Source organism: Stegastes partitus, unplaced genomic scaffold, assembly GCF_000690725.1.
Source record: "Stegastes partitus isolate 25-593 unplaced genomic scaffold, Stegastes_partitus-1.0.2 Scaffold350, whole genome shotgun sequence".
Taxonomy (NCBI): domain Eukaryota; kingdom Metazoa; phylum Chordata; class Actinopteri; family Pomacentridae; genus Stegastes; species Stegastes partitus.
The window spans coordinates 240,332-250,921 of NW_007578081.1; positions in this window are offsets into that span (position 1 = coordinate 240,332).

The window sequence follows — 10,590 nt, forward strand, 5'->3', positions numbered from 1 at the left end:
TCTAGCAGGCTTATCTTTACTAGATGATGTTTAGGTGTTGGACGAAAAGTGAGGCGATCACCAAAATCAGCCGAAGCACTGTTCTTTTAGGGATTTGAACTAAATAGAACCAGGACGTGTTTTTCAGCCGACTCTGAGTGGATTTGGGGAAAGCAGTAATACAAGGACGAACAGATTACATTTCATGAGTTCCTCTCAAGTCCAACAAATCCACAGCTGATTCCAGCAGGTGTGCATCGCACAAAAAAAAAACATATTCAATGTCAGCCTGAATCTGTTCAGAAGTGGAGAATGAAATAATATGTATTAAAAATGTCAGAATGAGGTGTTCGGTGTCTCCACAGGACAAGACAAGAACATCGTTTTAGTGTATTTTTGTTTTTAACTCAAGGCATTTCACTGCAACACTAGATAAATAGAAGTGTTTATTCATCGTGATCCCTGTCAGTCCACCCCCATGCATCCTCTTTTAACTTCTGTTTCAACGCTGTACCACCAACACCCCAAGAAATACAACAGTTGTCATTCACATGAGCGTAGAGGCTGCTGCAGTGGGTGTCCTGGTAGGTTGTTCAAACACTTGACAGTTCTGAGGAATGTCTTTATTTAAATATTTCCAGTTTGTGCTGCCTAAGACGTCTAACTTAACTTTATTTTTCAAGGCAGTTGTAATTAGTTATAGAAATGTAAGAAGCTGTTTCAGACACATAATATGGCTCCAGCCTTGATGCAATGCGATACTGAAATGCTGTTAACACATCAATGCATTAGAAACAAAATTAAAAAAGTCATAAATAATCTTAGTTTGCTCTCACTGCTTTCATGATGTTGATTTTGGTATCAGCAAGCCAGCCCTGCCTCATGCCAAACTGTGCAGTAGCTGCATCAGCCCACAGCTTAAAAAAATATATATATATTTATTCAAGGCAGCACCATTGTGAGAGACTTTGAGAGGTTGTTTTTTTATCACAACCCCAGAAACCCAGAAAACAACTGGAGGTTTGTGGTTGGTGTTTGCACAGACGCCTCTACATCCAAACCACAACTTTTCCTAAACCTAAGAAAGTATAACTTCGATCCCTAAACTTAACCCACTAATTTGTGTAAACCAAAGCAAACAGCAGCTAAAAAGATGGGACTTTATATGTAGTCTCCTGGGTGAAAGTTGTGCATTTAGTTAAGAGCAACTATTACACTGAGTTCAGCAACCAAACCAAGAAAAAGAACCAACTCCACGGTGAAAACACAACAACGTTCACCAGCTTGTCTGTGTAGATTCTCAGCCATCCAGCTCATGGGGATCCTAGAAATCAGGTGGAACTAAAAGAGAAGTCTTTGTCAGGATTCAGTCTAGGAGGGATCCAAAAATGCACCACGGGGTTGGGAGTGAAAAAACGAGGGATTTATTTGACAGCTGGAGGGGGAGCAAGGGACACCGGGAAGCTTGTGAGGGTAGCCGAGTGAGGAAGGGAATTCCTGGGGAAGTTTCCACGAAGGACCAGGAGCTGGGCTGGGGGAGGTTCTGGTAATGAACACAGAGGAAAGCATGTTAAACAAAGCGAGTTACACAGAGCACAAAGTTTCCCAGAATGCTGCTGGCCTGTTACCACTCAAAGGAGGATAATCTACTGGCGCTGGAGCACAGGTGGAGGCAGGCTTCATCCAGCGCTGATTGCTGATCAGGTGTGGAGGAGAGTGAGTGAGAGTTCTCCCGTCCAGGAAACCCAGCCCAGCCTGAAAACAAGAACAAGAAACAACAAGCACATACACTAAACACAGTCTCACACAAAGCACGAAACTCAGATCACCACCTTCTGAAGCTCCAGGGACTCAGGAGCTTCCCTCAATAGCTGGTGGAGACCAAAGCCAGAGCTAAAAGGAAACGCTAATTAGACTTACATTCACCAGGTAGCCAGTTCCTAATCAGCACTGAGGTGTTATTTTCACAGTTTGTTCTGCTTCCTGTGATTGCAGGTTTAAGTAAAGAAAAGAAAAGAGAAAAAAACATGAAGGCATTCAGTCCCTGCCACAGATTTTTGTCTGTTTGACCTTGACTCATACAAGGGAGACATACCGAGGCTGAACCAGTTAGAGGCAAAGAGTTGGATTATAAAAGAAATATTGATGACTGCCTCTCTGGTTTATGTTGTTTGGAATTGCATCTAGTGAAAGAAAAAAAGCATCGGAATGAAAGGGAAGCTTTGCAGCCGGCGACGTAAGATAATAAAGTGACGTGAAGTAATTGCAAAAGATTGTTGCACAAACACCAACAGCACAATGAGTTCATAAGAAACCTCGTCATGTTCCTCCACATCCCTGCTATGTTCTATAGGTGAGCCGAACACCCTCCCTGACTCTGTTTGACTGTGACAAGAGGGCTGCTGCACCGCACACGAGAATACATAACCAGTTGTAAAAGTACCTGAGGTAGGAATGATCAGTCTGCTTTCATGATTTTGGGACGACTGGAAAATGTAATTTCCCACAGATGGCACCAGAAGACGAGTGTGTAGCTCGAGGATCATACGAATAACTTGTATGAACACAAGGAAGGGGAAAACTTTTTCCTAGAAAGTCCCCTGGGATGGTTTTTTAAATTTTGGATTATCATTCCATATTTCCATTGATTTGTTTTTATAATAAAGCATTTGTACCACTTGTGTGTCCAACATTTACCTTTATTTACACCAGTGCTTTGCATCTGAAATAATCATTTAACATTACAAACTCACACGACTAAAGGAAGTAAAAAGGCTCAAGAAGTCATTCGATTTGTGCTTCCTCCAATCTGGAAGCATCAGTACAATTTACTTTTTAGAAAACGATTCTCACTTGAACACGGGTTGTTGAGATTTTTTAAGGAACCTGGATTTGGGTTTATTGCTTTTTCCCCTACCAGCATTTTCATCAATTACTGAGGCCAGAAAACCAATTTGTGGGAAGCAACACAGACTTGAAGTGCTGACAATTTACTTTACACTTACAGTCCTAAATGGATTGTTCAAATATTCCCGACTTACAGTTAAAGTTTGTTGATTAAATATTTTATTTATAGAGCATAAAACGGTAGAGGAAACGTGTGCGCTCGCGGCGTTGTCTTTAATTTTCAGCTGTGGTGCTTGTTTGCTTTCAAATTACTGAGTTACTTGTTTAGGAAAATTAAAATTGAATTTGTCATCTTGGATTTCAGCACAATAATATTATTTTTTTGGCAAGGAAATATAGTGCGATAATAGAATATTTTTTCTTCTTTTATCTAAAAATTATCTCCCTGTGACGTTTTTTTTTTTTTTATCAGTTCATTGTTGTGATTATCGGCTCCTGGAGTTGTTTGCTGCCTCCGATTCTCTCGGCGTTACATCAACATCACCTCCTCTCGTCCCTTTTCTCTTTCAATTTCGTCCAACTTCAAAATATCGCTCCTCTTCCTCTCCCACTCCTCGTTTACACTTCAAAGTCCCCGGCACACTTAGCCATGAGCTTTTTCTCATTTTGTAAATCAAGTGCTCTCAAGTTTTTTCTGCTCCCTGTCAGAGCTGCAGATACGCAACAAAACAATGATTCACGGGCAGAGACTTGTGACAGTTCGCTTGAATAGACGAGCGCGTCAAGTAGACCTTTGGGTACACAAACATTTTCTTTGCATTGCGCCGAACGTATTTGCATAAAAATGGAAAATCACTTTAGTGCAACTGGCAGCAGGATCATGTTAATGTGAGTTTACTGAGAATCAACTTCATGTGCTGCTGCAACGAATATGCAAATGTTTTTAAACGCATATATTGTTAAAAAAAAGCATAATCTGTGTTTCTAGCGTAAACAAAAGGCAGAAGCAGAGAGTTTAAAGCATGCGTGAAATGTGTATTTAAGAGCACACAGGTGATCTAGGTCATAGTGATACCGTATTCCACTGAACATCAAAATGATTTTAATGAGAACCAAACCGCTGCTCCACTCTTTGTCTGCTGCTGGAGTCAGATACTGTGACTTTAGTGCTGTTGTTTTACTTGTTGCAGTGCCTCTGATATGTGGTGTTTTCACTCTTTTACTGTTTTCATTGAGATTCCTTTACAGTTAGTTTCCTCCCTACTGTTTATCTTCCTGCTTTTCAAGGAACAAATCACACAAAACTGAAGCTCGTAAACCTTTGCAAATCCTGCGAAACGCTGAAGCAACCGACGTTACCGTCTCGTCATTTGCACGAAGCGAAGCAGACATAGTCTACTTCAAAAGGCACACTGGTGCTTCCAGGCTGGTGTGGGGGCGTTTTGCTGGAACCTTTCCCAGCTGACATTGGGCGAGAGGTGGGGTGCACCTTTGACAGGTTGCCAATCAATCGCAGGGCAAACACAGAGAGACAGACAATCATTCACACTCACAGTTGCACTCACTGCCAGTTTAGAGTCAGAGATTATCACCACCCCCAATTAGCCTGACGCGTGTCTTTGGACTGTGCAAGGCCAGTGTGATGCTTTACACAACTGCGACTATGTGGGGGTCAAGAGTCTGGACTGACCCCCTCTCCCTGTCCGCACAGTGACTTCAGTACAAGAATATGTTGATACGACCTCTACATAGACCTGCTACTACTACTGTTCATACATGGAAGAAAGCAGGTTTGGAAAACAGCATAGGTCAGTGTTATACTTTCCACGGCCACATGTTCTACAAGGTTACCAACAGTGCACTTGCTTGGCTTGGTATGCATGGAATACATAAGAGGTGTGTCAGGAAAGTTCCAGGACTGGTGTCACAAAAGATATACTTCAAACTACAAACCAAGAGTTCTCCCCTTCAGACGATCAACCAGCACGTCTACCAAGAGATCCTGCTGCGTTTGCAAGGGGCGAGAGTTGTGGCTGGACGATTCGTAGCTGCTTCACCATGACAACGTGTCTGCTCACAACGCCCTGAGCATCCGACTGTTCCTGGCTGAGAAGAACATCTCCGTGCTGGAGCAACCTCCCTACTCACCTCACCTGGCTCCGTGGGGTTGTTTCCTCTTCCCCAAGCTCAAGGGGGTCATCAGGGGGACCCGTTATGAAGACATCAAGATGGCTGTGACGACGGAGCTGCAGAGGATCCTGGAGGAATCCTTCCAGGAGTGCATGACGGCGTGAAGAGAAGGCTGGGGAAGTGTGTTAGACTCCAGGGGGATTACACACCTCATATATGAACCACTGAGCATGTAGGTGACTTGGTCTTGATCTTCCCGACTCCTCCAGAATGGAAATATAATTTCACAACAACTACACACCCATACACATGTGGAGCATAATCAAGGCCTGGAACAACAACTACACAACCGTGGTATCTCCAAGGGAGTATAATCAAGGCTGAAGGAGCACCTGCAGAAAACTTCCACAGCCACAAGGAGAACACACAAACTGTGCACAGAAAGGCCGAGTCTGGTCAGCAGATTCAACCCAGAACCTTGTTGTTGTGAGATGGCAGTGCAAGCCGCCGCTCCACCGCCCACTGTGGGAGAGTTTAAGTTCATTTTTATGATTAAGACAGTAAAAAAAAAAAGAGTACAACACACATATATAGAGTAATCTTTCTTTCTGATTCCAGACCCATGATTCACTGCTCACACAGCAACAATTCACACAGGTCTGGTGATCACAGGTCCCTGTCCAGCTGGAATAGCAGCCGTGCCAATCAGAACTTTGTAGGCAGGAGTGTGGATTTTTATCTTGATGTGCCAGAGCCAGAAAAAAAAAAAAAAAGATTGTGAAATTGCCACAAAGATGGAAAGACAACTAACAAATCAACTGAAATAAAAATAAAAAATGACATTAACAGCATCATCATCACCAGGGTTTGGGGAATACATCTTCTGCTCTCAGATGGCTAACGTTGACTCAGGATCAGACAGTGAAGTGAAATCGTAATTCAGTCCGCAGTCTTATCAGATGAAGGGGATCTAGTACGAATACTAACAATTTTTCATTTGATCTGGAGCAGAGGAGGTCACGAGGTTAAAGCCAAAGAAGAAAATCTCGGAGCGTTAGGCTTCCTACACTTGATTAGCAGCAGAATTGCTTTGCAGGGCCTGAGGCCACTATTTTAAGATGCCAACGACTGCATCTCATTGTTGAATATTCTAATCGTTCCCACCCAGTTGTCCTGTAATAGCTGGTGAAGATATAGTTCAGTAGCTGTAAGTAGAGGAAAGATGATCAATCAGTAGCTAAACAGCATCATTTTATATTAACAGACATGTCCTATGCAAGAGAAGACGGTATCTCTAACTGTAATAATTTCAAAACAAATGTTTATTTGGTTTTCTCTATTTTAAAAGTTGTTGTTACTAAATATAATAAAGAAATAAAAGATAACCTGACACAGTGGGTTGAGCCAGCAGAGACCGTTTCAGACCACTCACCCACTCACCCACTCATTACAGTTCAAGGTCGGGTCTTGACTGCATTTTACTGCAGCGTGGCTTTTTAAGGTCACTGCTCCAACAATCAGCCGGTCGTGTTGCCATCACTTAGAGTAGGAGGAGATACAGTGAATGTAAACCACTGTACGCTGAGTAGGTTTAATAAAGAACCTACATTTCCCCGTGTTTGCATCCCGGTGCCTCCTTCTCAGACCAGTGTGGAGTATTTTCATCCATCTAATCAATCTCTCATTCTTTTTATTCTTCCTTTTTTTAACACCAGCGCTCCTGCAACTTTCCCTCAGATCCCTCCTCTCCAACCAGAAGGTTTGATTGACACGTAATCTGCTGCTGCGCTATCAGCTGTTGCCATGGTGACTCGGCAACTTTAGGCATAGCCTATAAAATCAGTTTTTCTTTTATTTGTTTCCTTTTTTTTTCCTTTTTTTTTTTTCTCAAGGCAAGCAAGTCTTATCTCACCCCAGTGAGGCATTTTATTAGTAAATGTGGCAAATGCTATGAGACATCAGGGAAGCGCTCTCACGGAGGTGTGATAGCACAATCGGAGGTGCAATTCAAAGGCAACCTGCCGAATTCACACGCCGCTTTGCATACATGCTGTAGCTACAAACGCTATAAGTGGCTGCAAGTCTTAGATGAAGAAAAATTAGAGAGTGTGCTCGCCAGAAAATCTACAGCGCTGTTCTTGTGTTCAGAGGATTAAAGTAACATGATTATGTTTTCTTGACAAGTGACCTTTTACTGCTAAACCTTTTAAAAAAGAAGGTCACGATGAATGGGTGTTGGGAGTGTGACTACGGCATGTGACACCGGGGTTTCTCGTACTCCTACACACACTTTTATCATTGGTTTCTTTTTAACGTGATCACAACCTACCGTCGTTTTTGAGGAAAGAACTAAAAGATTTAAAACACAACTGTGTCAAATCTCTCTTCACTCTGAGCAGACGAAGCTCCGCGTTATAATTCACACGCTGCAAAAAAACAAAAAAATGCAATCAGCATCTTCCATGTAAATTCTTTATTTATTCATTCCTCCTTTAATTATGGAGTTGGCAAGACAGTAAATACACCACCTCTTGCATTTTAAAAACAATTTGCAAATTGCACAGCAGAAAATCGCAGCAGCCCTAAACGCCATTAAACTTGCTTTACATTTTTTAAGATAATTACTGAAAATAAAAGACTGAATTTGTTTGACAATAAATCTTCTTACGTTGTTGCCGTTGTGTCTGCCAAAGCACACAGCATGTGGATGAGTGTGTATTTACTGGCGTGCAGTGCACAAACGTGTGTAGGAGGAGGTTGTGTTTGCTGTTGGTTGTTGTGACAAAAAGAAAGTTTTAATAAAGACGATGATTTATTTTGCATATCCACATACGATCTCAACATACTGTCTCACAAGAATATCAGGTTAGTGCAGCAGGAAATGCTGGAGGGTCGTACTGTATATACAGACAGCTTCATACCTGAACAAATGGGATTCTGCTACTGCAATAACACTGCGCTTACACTTTTAAGTTCGACGTAGGAGTCAGGGTTTGACTTTTTGTTTTCCAGATGCACAGCAACTTTTGGATTTCGCATGAATAAATAAATGATCTGCTCCTATCTACTTCAATATTTTTGCAAAGGTTAATAGAGAATAAAATCACATTAATTGCGGGGTTAATCGTTCCACTTTCACGGCTTTCTATTCAATATATTAAGGCCTTGATGTGTCCTCAAAACATCCAACAGTTTGAAGTCAACAGCCTGAATACATACCATCCATTCAGCTCACTTACTTTCAAATGCAGTTTTGCAGAGGCGGCCTTCAAGGTGACAACAGCGATAGAGAGTAGCTCGAGTACGTAAGTCTGTGACTAATGCGAAACGATCTTCAAAGGCGGGATGATTAGGAAAAAGATGCATTATACTGTACAGGCCCCTCGGCGGTGCATTAACATGATCTGTGTACAATCACACAATCTGACCAATGATCTCGAGTTCACGCTGCCACTCTTTGATGCTTTTTAGTTATAGTCTGGATCATCAGGGCAAATTAGCCTTCATTTGTTCCTTCTCTCTGATCTCCTCGTCTCGTCCCTTCCTCTCTCTATCAGCCCTCGGAGACCTGCTCTTTTCATCACCACGACCGTTTGATCTGAGCCTCTGAGCTCTGGTCTTTGCTCCACAGAAAGAGACTGAACCGGAGCGGGAGAGACGATTTATTGTTTTTTAAAAAATAATACTGCGCTGCTCATTTTTACACTAATATTTGTGTTATCTCCAGTGTAATTATTGCTCCTTTTAATTCACTCGCCGTGTTGCTTTTATCTCTCCAGCTCTTTGAGTCGAGGCGAGAAGAGCCACGGGCACACAGAAATGTAATGCTGTCTCATTCTTCCTGTCTTCCTGTCACTACAGACAAGACCTGGCCTGCATATTAAACCCAGAGCTGTCCTATACTACACTGCCTTGTCTGGTGCTTATCAATGTACCAGTGGCAGACCCTGTGCCTGTCAGTGTCATCCTTTCATATTTAATCTGCCCCCATGGCACCATCAAAACAGTCAGGGGCATGAATGGCCTATAGGCTCACTGCTTCAATTAATGTTGGTTTCGTCTAAATCCTTAGTTGCTTCTTTTATTGACAGTGTCAGTTAACAAAAAGCTTGAATCTTAGAGAGGTCAGCTTTTCAGGAACTATGAAATTGGCTCGGGTTATTGCGCTGGGTGAGGATTAACTTTTGAATTGGAGAATCTGTAGGGATTTTAAAAAGATTTAAAGGGATTCTAAAGGACTAAAGGTACAAAAAAAACCCAACTTTTTAACTCTTAACGTGCGTTAAATGCTGTAAAAGGTATACTTTAAGAGTAGCGATGAATCCAGAGAACCGTCACACAGATCTGCAGCTTCCCGTCACTTCATTGACTTTCCGCTCATTGTTTAGCTGCACAAACTTTACTGTTGTTCGCTCTCACCGCTATTTCTCAAAAACGAGGTGTACTCTGAATGCTCAGCACCGAATAATGGAGCATAATGAACAGTTCCTTCAGGAGCTGTAGACGTCAAAAACAGAGTTAAAATTGGTGAATACTAACGTGACATTCATGAGGCGGCAAGAAACATGTCTTAGGATGAATGATGAATCTGAGAGGTGTATACGTAGCGAGATTAACAGATTATCAAGGTACGTTGAGCCTGAAGGTCATGAGGACTTTCTTCTCGATCACTAACTTCTGCAGCACAGTTAAGAAGCACAGAGAAGGTTCTGCTCAGAGTTTGAAATTTAAATCGTCTGTCAAACGTGTCACATTTTCCTTCATTCTTTTCCTGACAATATTCTCAAGGAGTGATACAGATTTTCAGCTCAGGGGATATTTTATATCTGCAAACCTGTTGAGCTGTACGTTGGTAATACCACTGAACGAAGACAAGCTGGTGCAGTATTCAAACTGTATGCATCACATTTCTAGTGGAGCCTACATGCTGTCGGTAAAAATGTTTTTTATGTTTGCTCCTGACTTGCTAGACTTTGCTAGTATGGCAGCTAATAGAACACAGATTTGAAATGCATTTAGTCCACTGGTATTTATTTCAGACAATATTTAATCGATGACACTGATTAGGCCAAAAACTGCTCTCACGTTGCCCGCCCATTCTGTAAAATATGACGGTCTGCCAGCACCACACTATCACTCTGCTATAGGAGGAAAACTGCTCTGACTTCTTTGCATTTGTTTAAACCAATCATAGTTGTTTGTGTGAAGCTAAGCAAGTGATGTGGCTTTGGTGTTCCTGCAAAGTGGTGACAGGTGGAATTGTTACAGTGGAACATTTGCATGCGGGGAGATGAGCACTGTGATTAAAATGGATAATCCGCTGGAAAAAAAACAACAACTAGCAGAGCTGCCTGACTGAACAATCCAAACCCTCAATAAAACCTTAAATTCTCAGTCTGGTAGGCTGTTTCCAGAAGTGGTTGTTACTGTTTCCAATAGTGAAGAAATGTGTGTAACTCACAGATAGTGGAAGAGAAGGACAAAGCCATCTGAAATAAGCAGCCAATGGCAGGTTGATGCCACATCCTGCATCCAGAGAATCAGCCTCGCCAAAAGCGGAAGTGATTTCCACATATCCTTCATTATGGGACACTGTCGCACCTCAGTGCACCTCTAGAGTATCATGTTTAAATG